Source organism: Pseudochaenichthys georgianus, chromosome 6, assembly GCF_902827115.2.
Source record: "Pseudochaenichthys georgianus chromosome 6, fPseGeo1.2, whole genome shotgun sequence".
NCBI lineage: Eukaryota > Metazoa > Chordata > Actinopteri > Perciformes > Channichthyidae > Pseudochaenichthys > Pseudochaenichthys georgianus.
In genome coordinates, this window is record NC_047508.1 from 18,534,313 (window position 1) to 18,547,740 (window position 13,428).

Below are 13,428 nucleotides of genomic sequence, written 5' to 3' on the forward strand. Positions count from 1 at the left end.
TTTATGAGAAAACATTTCATAACATTAACACAACATATTCGAGGTGGTTTTAAATAACATATCCGTATTTATTTATTTCTCCAAGTTATGTTTTTGTGTGCACAGAGGAGTCGTAAACAGGCGTTTTGTTTAATCATTTTAAGATTGGCTTTAATCAATGTTTGAAAATGAATTCTTCATAGGCTATATGATAAATGAGAGGTAACCTTTCATTTATGGTAGGCTATAGGCACGTTCACACCGCGGTACTTTTCCCACAAAGGTTCATGCGAACTTAGTTCATGCAAACTCTTTAGTTTGCATGAACTAAGTACAGATCGCGTTTACACCAGAAAAAGTCCCTGGGGGTGGATTAGGCAAATGAAGCCGCTGACGTCACTTCTTCTTCTTCCGCTTTGGGTTTACTGGCAGGCCGCAAACCACTTCACGGCGAGTACAGTGGTGGCGGTATGCACCTTAAAGTTGCAGTCCGCCAAAAACCGAGAGAAGAAGAACCAAGATAAGAACAACAACACAAACTTCCGACCTCAGACATGATGGAGTTGACTGATGTTGTGGTTTTTGTGCTCGTGTTATACAGCGTTGTAACTGAGTTATTTAAGCCACAAAAGCAGATCTACACCACCTCAAATGAAATAGCAACGCTGCTTCGGAAGCGAAGACGGTTAAGAAGCGATATCAAAAGGATTGGACGACGGAATGCACGCTCTCTGGCCTTGTTTTACCGTAGGGCGGCTGAGGATGATGAGCGTTATCACGCCATAAGAACAGCAATGGTGAGTTATCAGTAAATCATAATACTATCTAATGTAGGATTTGTGGAGTTATGTGGGTCATTCCAGAATTGGAGGACATTTCATGTCCCCCATATAAAAAATCTTGGTGACCAACTTGCAAGTCAAATATAACATTTGAAATAGGGATTTTATTTACTTTTTTGGTATTATTCTATTGATATATGTCTCTTGTAATGGTAAAATCAATTTGTTAAATCATAAACATATTTTAAATAACAGTAATTTTGCACAGAAGGTGTGTCCCTCAACATGCGTTTACAATCTTTTCAGTCTTAAAAGAGTGTGGCACTCTGACCCACTCCACCCTGTTACTGATATTTTCAGAATAAAGCATATTAATTTCAAAGTCATCTTTCTTGCATTAGATATCCAAGTTTGTCCTTGCCTTGAAAGTAGCATTACATGCTACATCTAGCAATAATTCCTGAGGTTAAAGCTCAAATTAGCATTGATTTTCAACCCTGTTACTTTCAACCTTGTTACTATAATTAGAGTAACCGGGGTAATTCTTCATTGGAAAATATACATTTGATGCCTAGCTGGGAAAATCACTTTTTTTGATGGTTTATTATCTGTTTTTCCTAAATACATAACCATTTTTTATCAAATTTTAAAGGTTCATTTTTCAAAAATGTTGGTGTCTAAATTGTCCTCCAATTCTGGAATGACCCATGTTGAGCTAATTTGTGCCTTTGTATGTGTTCCAGATATGCGAATACTACGGTGCGCGTCGTATCCCACGCTGTCTCTGGGTGAACAATAGAACCTCGGCCTGGTGGGAGACGGTGGTGCCAACGTACACCGATGAGCAGTGGATTAAAGATTTCCGAATGTCCAAGCAGTCTTTTCAATACCTCTGTTCTCGCCTGGAAGCAACGTTGGGGAGAAGCGACACAAACTTCCAGGAGTGTGTACCTGTATGTAAAAAGATCGCCATAGCACTGTGGAAACTTGCGACCAACTCTGAGTACAGGACCATCTCTCATTTGTTTGGAGTCGGCAGATCTACGGTGTGTTGCTGTGTGCACGAGTTCTGCTCCTCTGTTGTGACGCTACTCCTTCCTGAGTTTATGCCATGGCTGAACTCTGAGAAGTTAAAGGAGATGGCTTTATTTTTTGAGCGCAGATGGGGTGTGCCACAGTGTGTAGGTGCAGTAGATGGATCACACATCCCCATTCTGAGACCAGAGGAACACCACAACGAGTATTTCAACCGCAAAGGCTGGCACTCGCTCGTCCTGCAGGGTGTTGTGGATGGCAAGGGCCTCTTTTGGAGTGTTTTTGTTGGCTTACCAGGTAGCATGCATGATAGCAGAGTGTTAGGCTTGTCATCACTGGGTAGTTTTGTGGATAGGGGTGGTCTACTTCCTCATGTGACAAGGGATATTGGTGGACATGATGTGGGTTATTATATCCTTGGTGACTCAGCCTACCCCCTGCAAAGATGGCTGATGAAACCGTTCCAAGATAATGGAAGGCTCACACCCGAGCAACATGTGTACAACTTCAAAACAAGCCGAGCACGAGTGGTGGTGGAGAACGCTTTTGGCAGACTGAAGGGCAGATGGAGGTGCTTGATGAAGCGAAACGACTGCAAGATTGACGAGATAAAAATCCAGGTGGCAGCATGTTGCATATTACATAACCTTTGTGAGAGTAATGGCGATGAGTACAGGGCCGAATGGACTGCCTTACCGGCGACCCAGCTTGATGGGCCAGCGCCAGCCATTGACTAGGCTGGGGGGCAGCCTCCCCAAGACACGCGCACAGCCCTTATGAGGCATCTCAACAGCGTTGACATTTTTTAATTGACAATAAAACTGATATGTTGTACAGTGCTTTTGGTTCTCTCTTTTATTTACCAATCAAGACAGACACAATTACAATAGTGCAGACACACCAGTTATAAGGGTACTTTACAACAATGTACATTTATTTATATAGTGTCCTCAGGCTGATTTAGCAAAAGGATATTAACCCTTGTATTTTCATTATTTATCTCAATGATATGATAAATTATTTGTGTGTATGCGTAAGACTAAGAGAAATAAGCAAGATACAGGATCTGTTTAATCGCTATGTAGGTTCTCTTTTATTTAGCACAGTCAAGACATAACAATAACGGCATCACGCTGTCCCAACTGCGGTCAAGCCAGCCTCCACTTGGGAAAACACAGTCAAGCCAGCCCGCACGTGATATTGGGGTGCGCGAATATTAGAAGCATTACGGTAAAATCCCAGCGCTTATTCGGTCAATAACAAAAGCACCTATAAAAACAAACCAAACATATTAAATTAAGAAATATGTACTATATAATGTGATCAATAATTATTTAAAACAAACTACGTATAACTACCACGAGTAAATGTAAAATGTAAGGAGTTTCAAAATAAAAGTCCTTTGAAATCTCATATTGAAATCTCATATATGAGCTATCAGCCCTGTGTTTAGATAAGAATACAACGAAATCTCTCCCTGATGCAAGACTCATCTCACTGCAGAGTGATAGAAGGACACCCCATCTACTCACCCAGAAAAAATCAGGACATTCTGATGTGGAGTTTCAAAATAAAAGACCTTTGAAATCCCATATATGAGCTATCAGCCCTGTGTTTAGATAAGAATAAAACCACATCTCTCCCTGATGCAAGACTCATCTCACTGCAGGGTGATAGAAGGACACCCCATCTACTCACCCAGAAAAAATCAGGACATTCTGATGTGGAGTTTCAAAATAAAAGACCTTTGAAATCCCATATATGAGCTATCAGCCCTGTGAAACTATATATCAGAATGTCCTGATTTTTTCTGGGTGAGTAGATGGGGTGTCCTTCTATCACCCTGCAGTGAGATGAGTCTTGGATCAGGGAGAGATTTCGTTTTATTCTTATCTAAACACAGGGCTGATAGCTCATATATGGGATTTCAAAGGTCTTTTATTTTGAAACTCCACATCAGAATGTCCTGATTTTTTCTGGGTGAGTAGATGGGCTGTCCTTCGATCACCCTGCAGTGAGATAAGTCTTGCATCAGGGAGAGATTTCGTTTTATTCTTATCTAAACACGGGGCTGATAGCTCATATATGGGATTTCAAAGGTATTTTATTTTGAAACTCCACATCAGAATGTCCTGATTTTCTCTGGGTGAGTAGATGGGCTGTCCTTCTATCACCCTGCAGTGAGATGAGTCTTGCATCAGGGAGAGATTTCGTTTTATTCTTATCTAAACACAGGGCTGATAGCTCATATATGGGATTTCAAAGGTCTTTTATTTTGAAACTCCACATCAGAATGTCCTGATTTTTTCTGGGTGAGTAGATGGGGTGTCCTTCGATCACCCTGCAGTGAGATGAGTCTTGCATCAGGGAGAGATTTCGTTTTATTCTTATCTAAACACGGGGCTGATAGCTCATATATGGGATTTCAAAGGTCTTTTATTTTGAAACTCCACATCAGAATGTCCTGATTTTTTCTGGGTGAGTAGATGGGATGTCCTTCTATCACCCTGCAGTGAGATGAGTCTTGCATCAGGGAGAGATTTCGTTGTATTCTTATCTAAACACAGGGCTGATAGCTCATATATGAGATTTCAAAGGACTTTTATTTTGAAACTCCTTACATTTTACATTTACTCGTGGTAGTTATACGTAGTTTGTTTTAAATAATTATTGATCACATTATATAGTACATATTTCTTAATTTAATATGTTTGGTTTGTTTTTATAGGTGCTTTTGTTATTGACCGAATAAGCGCTGGGATTTTACCGTAATGCTTCTAATATTCGCGCACCCCAATATCACGTGCGGGCTGGCTTGACTGTGTTTTCCCAAGTGGAGGCTGGCTTGACCGCAGTCTGTCCCAGGTGTGTCGTATAAGTTAAAGTTTTAGTACCAAAACAATATAGTAACAGTGGCAATATATATATATATATATATATATTAGTGCTGTCAAAATTATCGCGTTAACGGCGGTAATTCATTTTATGAATTAATTGCGTTAAAATATTTAACGCATTTAACGCATGTGCAGAATGGCCCGCCCCATACGTGCCACCAGTGGCAGCGCCAGGGTATGGCTGGGGTAGGCTACACCCATACCAAGAAATGGCTCAGCCCCACCATGAAAAATGATGTTAAAGTAAGCAAAAATAAAGTCTGCCAACTCGCGCGGAGTAAATTGCACAGACAGCAGTTAGTCAGATTGATTTCAGTAGCCACGGTTTTGAAAACTTTTGTCACGTAGTGATCGTCTTCTCAATAGAACATCTTTGATAACGGCGTGGTGTTGTTGCAGGAAGTCCCGACGGAGAATACTTTAGCTGTAGTACAGGGGTGCACATAACTGGTACGCAGGTTATGTACTCTGAAATGCGTACCGTCACTTGTGTCACAAAGCGCATTTGCGTACCGACGTACTTGTGAAGCTTTTCCAGAAGGCGGTTAGATCACCGGACGGCAGAGTCGGTCTCCGTGTGCACAGACAGGGCTGCTGTTAACGTCGGTCTGTACAACGGAATTGTGCCAAAACTACGCCAACCGGCTGAGGAGGGAGACTCCACCCTTCACTGAAGAACTGCGCTAAAACAGCTGATCACAACGTTCACACTAGGCTTGTTTGAGACACATTGCGGCTCGCCTCGAAAGTAGACGAGGGTAGCCGATCGCAGCCGGGGGAGGTGTCAAAATGCTCGCCTTAAGTCGGACAGCTCGGACTCAGAGTCGGCTTGACTGGCTGGGTTTGCAATGGCGGAAATTGCGTTGGCGTTTTTCGTTGCAGATGAAGTGGATGCAATAGAAATCCCACATGTATTGTATGGAGAATGACATGATCTAAAGGGACTGTGATTGAGAGAAAATTAAATATTTGTTTACAATAAACATGAATATGTCATTTGTTTGATTTGCATTAAAAGACAATACCATTTTTGATTTAAATGATAGATTACCTTGTGCATTTGTTGCAGCCCTTGCTTGCTGCATAAGTGCAGCTGCTAAACTGTTATCTGAAAAATAATTTACATAATTTAAAATCATATCCAGATTGTTGGAATGCAATTTAGTTGTTTACTCACCATTTTGTAGTCTTTGGGAAATGTCTTGTGAGACTCTTACAGTGATGTCTCCCTGTCCATCACGCACCACAAATTCCATTTTACCCACTGTAGACAAAGGTGATCACTATTGCTTTATATAGGTTTGTTAATTCAGTCATGATGAGGAACCACACCAGTGACTGGGTTCCATAATTAGAAATGCTCCTCCCTCTTAATGTTTGCAAAACTGATAGGTGGACAGGCTACAAATGATCAGTCCCTTCAGATCCGCACACATGAAGCTTCATGAGCATGAATTGAACAGACCTGCTGCTGTTTTAATTCTTTAGCTGCCACTTTAAGCTTTATGATGTGTACAACATGGATGTAATTTGATTTAATCTTGCTATTTTAAATGATGTATTCAATAAATAAGGTTAAACCAAATCATTACATTACAACAGATTTTATTTTAATGATTTGGTTTAACTTAAAGATAAACTTTATTGTTATTGCACATATTACAGGTACTGAGACAACGAAATGCAGTTTAGCTTCTAACCAGGTGCAACAAGCAGTGAAGTGGAAAGTAATGTACACAATCTACAGAATAACATATAGAATGAATTGAATGATGAATAAACAGTGGGGTATGAATACACTAGATATACACTAGCAGCCTGTGAGCAGTATGAACAGTGTGTATGAATATGCTAAGATATATAAAGTATGAAAACGGTAAGCAGTATAGTATAAAATATATAGATATTAATTTCATGATGATAAACATTGTGGAACAATGATGAAAAATGGGAATGGATGTGGCGACGTAAAACTGACACAAAACAACAACACACTTTTGCCAGCCAATTGGAGAGTTTCATCAGCAGCACGTGGTAAAAACCACCAATGAGCGCTCAGCTCGAGATACCAGCGAGCCGTTTCCCATCAAGCATTTCGCTTCCGCAGCTCGTGGAGAGCAACTGTGCCGCCTCGCCTCGCTCTCAAGGCTGCGGGCGTCTTTGTCCCGCGAGATTTCAAAGTCTCATGTGGGCGGGCCTCCAGAGCAAGTCGGACAAAATGACTAACCATCATGCAACGCACTAGCAAAACGTGGATCGCAACTGCGCAGGTCTGCGCAGGTCTTGCTTGTCTCAAACAAGCCTACTCTGTGGTCACGAAGTACTCCACGAGGGCCCCCCCCCTCTGTTGACTTTCCTGAAGTACTCCCCCGTTGATATAAATCAACACGTAATGAATTAAGACCCCACGGTTTGATGATTGATAGGTGTGTGGTTTGTCTTTCATTTTGACACACAGAAAAATGTTATAGTAAACATAGATACTGTATGTTAAATGGATTTATTACATGGCTTAGTTGAATACTCGATTCTGATTGGTCAATTCAGAACACGTGACACGTTGTTAATACCGAACAGACAGACCGCTGTCAAGGACTTATTGACCGTTGTTAAGGACGCTCACATCTTCAGAAAGAAGTCCGGTCGATTTAACTGTTTACAGTTGGGCCGAAAAGCAAACTGCATGCAGTTTGCTTTTCATGCAAACTAGATCTAGATCCCTCCGCTTCGCGTCGGGCTCCTGATCAGCCTGTCGGTGTTCTTTTCCCCATAATGACCTCGTCGCAGCACATTATCCCTTACTTATCCGCCTTCTTTCATTCATCTTTCCATTCCCACAACAATATACATAAATAAATGGCATATTTTGGACATAGTTCGAATGGTGATTAATCATGATTAATTAATTTTTAAGCTGTGATTAATCTGATTAAAATTTGTAATCGTTTGACAGCCCTAATATATATACAATACAACATAAACTGTCCCAGGTGTAGGGATAGGCTCCGCAGCAGACACACACTAGTGCAAGTAAAGTGTCAGTATCAAAACAGTGGCAATTACATTACATGTCATTTGTTAGACACTTTTATCCAAAGCGACTTACATACTCAATACTGTGGACAACCACAGGAGCAATTTGGGGTGAAGTGTCTTGCCCAGGGACACAACGACATGCTGACTGCAGTAGGACTCGAACCTGCTACCCCCCGATTCAAAGTACAGCACAATATCCACTGAGCCACAGCCCCCCCCCCCACCCTATATATACACACTACAGCGAAGAAGGCCTGTTGGATTTAACCAGCTCGGAAAGGACTGCCAGAAGCCCAACCTGGAAGGCCTGTTGTTGCTGCGCAGACACCTCAGCCTGGCGAGCCGATGCCTCAGCCTGGCGCGACATCGCGTCAGCCTGGCACAACATCACCATGACCAGATTGTCGTCCGTGTCCTGGGACTTATGAACAGACAACATCTGTTCGTCGTGCATCTCCCTGCTGGCCATGACACGTCGGTCCTCACTCTCCTTGCTGGCCATGGCACGCCGGTCCTCCATCGCCGCGATGGTGTCAAGGAAGCTCTCATCCCGAGCCCGCTTTCCTAAGAGGACAAATAAGCAAGATACAAGATCAGTTTATTCTCCATGTAGTTTTACAACATACAAGGAATTTGTTTACTAGTAGGTTTTTCACGGAGACAACATTGGACAGGGTGCAGGCAGGGACAGTGTAAAAAATGCAGGTGTAAAGTAGAAGGTAAGATAGGATCAAATAGCATAATATATATACTAGGGATCGACCGATATGGCTTTTTCAAGGCCGATACCGATACCGATTATTAGTAATCAAGGAGACCGATAACCGATATTTGGAACCGATATACATTTGCAGTAAAATCAGAAAATCTTGGTGTCAAAATGTAGAATAACACAAACTCCAACACAACTTCTTTGAAATGCATTTAAGCCTATATTATGTTTAATTAACTTTTAAACATCTTACAACTGGTTTCCTCTCTGTGCCCTTTTCTTTAGTGCAGTCATCTGCTATGAGTTAGAGAGAGACAAGAAGTGGGGCTGCAGGTTGACATGCTTAACTAACAATAATGCTTAATTTATTATGTCAAACCAATGCCAGTCTATCTAGCATAAAATCCCAATAAGCTGCTAGCAACTGCAAAACACTAGTGCTAGCTAATGTTTTGCAAACTATTAAAAGTGAGGCTATTACAGTAGACCTAACGTTAGACTAGTAGCCTCACTTCTAATATTTTGCTAAACATTTGCTAAATACATTAGCTAATGACCTTCACATATCAACCTGAAAAACTGCGAGGCTTCACTCGCAGCCCCCCCTCCGCACCACAGTTCCGCTGCGAGACGCTGCACGCTGACTGACTTCCCGCGTCTCTGTGTAACTGGGAAGCTGATAGAATTGATCAATAGATCGTGCTGTTTTTGCAACTTCAGCATAGGGGATTGGGATGTTTATTGAACTTCGGCTTTCAACTGATTTACCTTCAAAACACATGTATGGCTCTGCCGCTCAGCACTGCTGCTTGCCTCTGTCTGTGTCTGCGTTCTTCGCACCTGCCTGTAATCTGAGAAGGTCCCGCCTCTATGGCTGGCTCCCGCCCGGAAAATCTTCAGTGTTTATTGACACTTCAGTAATAGCCTATCAGATAGCGCTGTGGGCGGGACATTGCTCGTGTACAGAGAGTGGTGACTGCAGACAGAGAAACGGCCGCATCAGAGCCAAAGTGTTATCGGCAATTTTATTAAAAAAAAGGCCGATACCGATAATCGGTCAAATGATGAATATCGGCCCCGATAATCGGCCTGGCCGATAATCGGCCTGGCCGATAATCGGTCGACCCCTAATATATACACACACACACTTTGTGTGTATTATACACACACACACACACACACACACACACACACACTTTGTGTGTATACATATATATATATATATATATATATATGTAGTGCCCTTATTTATTGTTTTGTATTTGTGAAGAGTGCTTAATGTATGCTTGAACTTAGTTTTTTGTCAAAAAATCTTAGGAGTTTTCTTACCGGAAGTCATGCGACCTCTAGCCCGGAAGTTTACGTTTGTGAGAGTGAAAGAAGGCGCTAAAAGTGTAAACGATGTATTTTCACGGTGTTTCATAATTGTACCAAGACGGAAATAAACGTGATTAGTGGACATCAGTTCGATGCATAACGTTCTTTTCAAGACCAGTGTAGTAAATGTGTTTATATGTCCTTTGCGTTTGGTTGGTGGAAAGGGAGACGAGCGAGGACTGCTGTCCCGATCTGGAGGGGAAAGCTCACTCGTTTCTAGAAAGAGTTGTCCCATCTCTGCCCCTGAAAACACACGATTAGTTAGTGAAGCAAATTACAGAAACATTGCACACTTATTCACAAGTCAAAACGTTTTCACAGTGGACGAGAATAGCTAGCCAGCTAGCTGTTATTAGCCTGCTCAGGGTCGGCATGCTAACAGTGTTAGCCAGTTCAGCCTAGCATGGCCAGCTCGATCTACTGAGCAAATAAAGGTACATATGAGACCAGTATTGTGCAGATTAAAACAGTGCAGTGCATGTAGTTTATTTTTACCTTCTTCGTCGTCGTCGTCGTCGTCGAACACTGAATCCGCCATTTCAGCGGCCTCCCACACCAGCGCGCCCGAATCGATTGTCGACGCTGTGCCGGAGAATGAGGGCCTGTGGCCGAGCAGAGCATCCAATATATCGTACCATTTGCTCGTCCTCCGGTCGTTACCACTTTTATTATTGTGGTCTTTTATTTTTTTGTAGTCCTGCCTGAGCTTCTTTATTTTGTCCCTGCATGAGTTAGCGCTGTGGAAGATTCCCAGGTCGCGTAACTTCAGTGAACAACGGTCGTACAACTTAGTATTGGAAACTGCCTTTAGCAGAAGCCGCTGGGTCGCGTCCTCGGAGTAAATCGACAGAAGCGCCGACACATCCTCATCACTCCACCGCTCCGATGACTTCTTTGCAATAACTGCTGCCATAACTGCTTTCAAAAACAGTACTCTCTCCGTCGGTGCGCTGGGCAATAATGCGAGGAAATAAAAATGGCATTTTCAGAGTTTCACGGGGCGTGGTTTGCAATCCGCCCAGCCAATCAGAAATATAGCTCTTTTCTCACAAAAGAGCCGCTCGAAGAGAGCAGGGACTTTCGAGGGGGGTAAAAAGGGGGTAAAACTTTCAAGGGGGTAAAAAGGTTCGCATGAACTACTTTTAGTACCGGCTCTTTTTGGTGTGAACGCGATCATGAACTAAGTTCGCATGAACCTTTGTGGGAAAAGTACCGTAGTGTGAACGCGCCTTATTATTCAACCCAGTCTCACGGCATTTCGTGTTCACCAACACTGACGGACACCAAAAAAGGCAGAGATTATGGAATTAAACCAATAAATAAAAGCAAGGATAATTGAGTGTTATTGGTGAGTAAATAACAGTGTGTTATTTTGAAAAGAATAACAAATTAGAAGGAAAAAAAGATTTAAAAAATACAGATTTCAGTATCCTGAGGCTCTGAGCCCCATTTATTTTCCTCACAGACGACAACAAAAGTCCGAAATTATACGATTTAAAATAAAAGCAATAATTGTGGCTTGATATTGAGTAAGAACATGTTTTTATGAACCACACAGCTTCCGGTCTTCCACGACCCGACCGGAGAAAAAGACGTGCTGCAGCCTGCAGGCACGAAACACGTTACCAGTAGAAATACATTGCTTTTAAAATCGTGCTGTGCAACACGAAAAAAAGGGGCAAATCGTGATGGTGAACACGAATCAATAGATTAAAAATCGTGTTGGTGAACACGAAATGCCGTGAGACTGGGTTGTATTATTTCCACATATTTCTCTCCATTCTTCCTTCTGCCAACGGTGTCGCAGTTTCTCATCTCTCCCGTTTTTGTGCTTAGTGCGTACGCATGGGTTAGAGTTTGCGTGGAGGACCGCACGTTTTCCCGTCAAGTTAATATTTTATAAATCGCAAACATTGCGTAGAAACTGGCGTACTCCATTTTTTGAGCGTATATCCCTTTATAAATGAGGCCCCAGATCAGAACACAAAAGCCACAGAATAGTTAGAAAACTATAGCAGTAGAACGTGGTCAGAAACTCTTAGATTAACACAAAGAAAGATGAGATTTTCGGACAGAGAAGCGGCAAACAGTCAGCGCCAGCATCTTATCGCGCAGAGTGTGTAATAATTAATACTAATTCATTAATTAATAATAATTAATAAAACCGGTTTGTACTTTGTACATGTCGATCCAATTCCTGGTCTCTCTCGTGGTCTCTGAAGGCATCTACTTGGTCTTAGAGTGAGGTAAGAACACCCTGTTGTTTAAGGGGAATTGGAACCCTGCTAAGGTTAAACTATAGTTTCACATTGGTTACTGTGGTTTAGTAATTACATGTTTTAAATTTGTACACACCAATTTGTTTCCTATTGCCTAAACCTCCAGGGCTGTACACAGTTTAATACTGTCAACTTCGAATTTTGGGAAAAACGAAAACGTCTTTTAAAACTACAATTCCCAGTAGAGACGTGCGATAGAGAACATGTTGCGAAACACAATAGCCAGCATGTGTAGTTCTCGGGGGGCGTCCGAGTCCAGTTTTGAATAGCCGTGGTTTCGTTCCATTTCAAAGAGCTTGAAGCTCGGCGTAACCTTGGCGCACTGCCACTCCAACATCCAATCCCAGAGCTTGAAGATTAATCACAGGGTTTGTCGCAAAGCGGACAGGCGTCGTCACAACAATAGCTGGGGATTGTGGGTAGTGTAGTCTCTTTGGCGCTCCACATTTCAGAGAAAACAAGTTTTTCTCAGAATTGAAGAGGAAAAACACAAAAGCATTGTACACAATTTAAACCTATCAATGTCGTTAAATTAACAAAGATAATATGGTATTTGAGTAGTGGAGATATCACTGTCAAATCAATCGACAGTAACGGCCCCTACACACGGCGGCGTGCTTTGCCGCTTCAACGCTTCTGCCCATTCACTTTGAATGGGGTGACGTCACGATTCGCCGAACTGCATTGTGGGAGCAAAGCGTAGCTTCTCTCGCGGTGCTCGCTGCAAAAGTAGAGCAATGTTCTACTTTTGACGGAAGCGTCAGCCAATCAAATCCCACGTATGCAAATCTGACAGTACAAGCACTAGCCAATCAAACCGCGTGTATGCTGGGAGAGCCAGACCGCAGTTATTTCCCATATGTCAAAAAATGGTGGAGAAAATTATCGTGGCGGTAGGGAATCACCCGGTACTATATGACCAGTCCCTCTTTACATACAGGGATATAAACCGGAGGAGCCAGGCATGGGGGGAGGTGACAGAGACAGTGGGTGAAACTGGTAGGTTTTCGCCTGTTTGGGGATTTTATATCCAGTGTACTTCGTTTGAATGGACAGCTAGCAAGCATAGACAGTATATTTAGCCAGCATGGATGTAGCATGAGCTTTGTTTTGTATGACTCCCCAAGCTCAAGACACGCCCACTGTCAAGCGGCAACGCACGCCGCCGTGTGTAGGGGCCGTAAGGAGAATACTTACTTCCAGGTGTACAATTCTCCGTTATCCAATGGGAATGGACGCTCACATTGCCTTTAAGAGCTGCCGACATAAATGGATGCGGTGCTTCCCTAAGCGTCAAATACCGCCGCCGATGGGAATACATTGCAATCAGT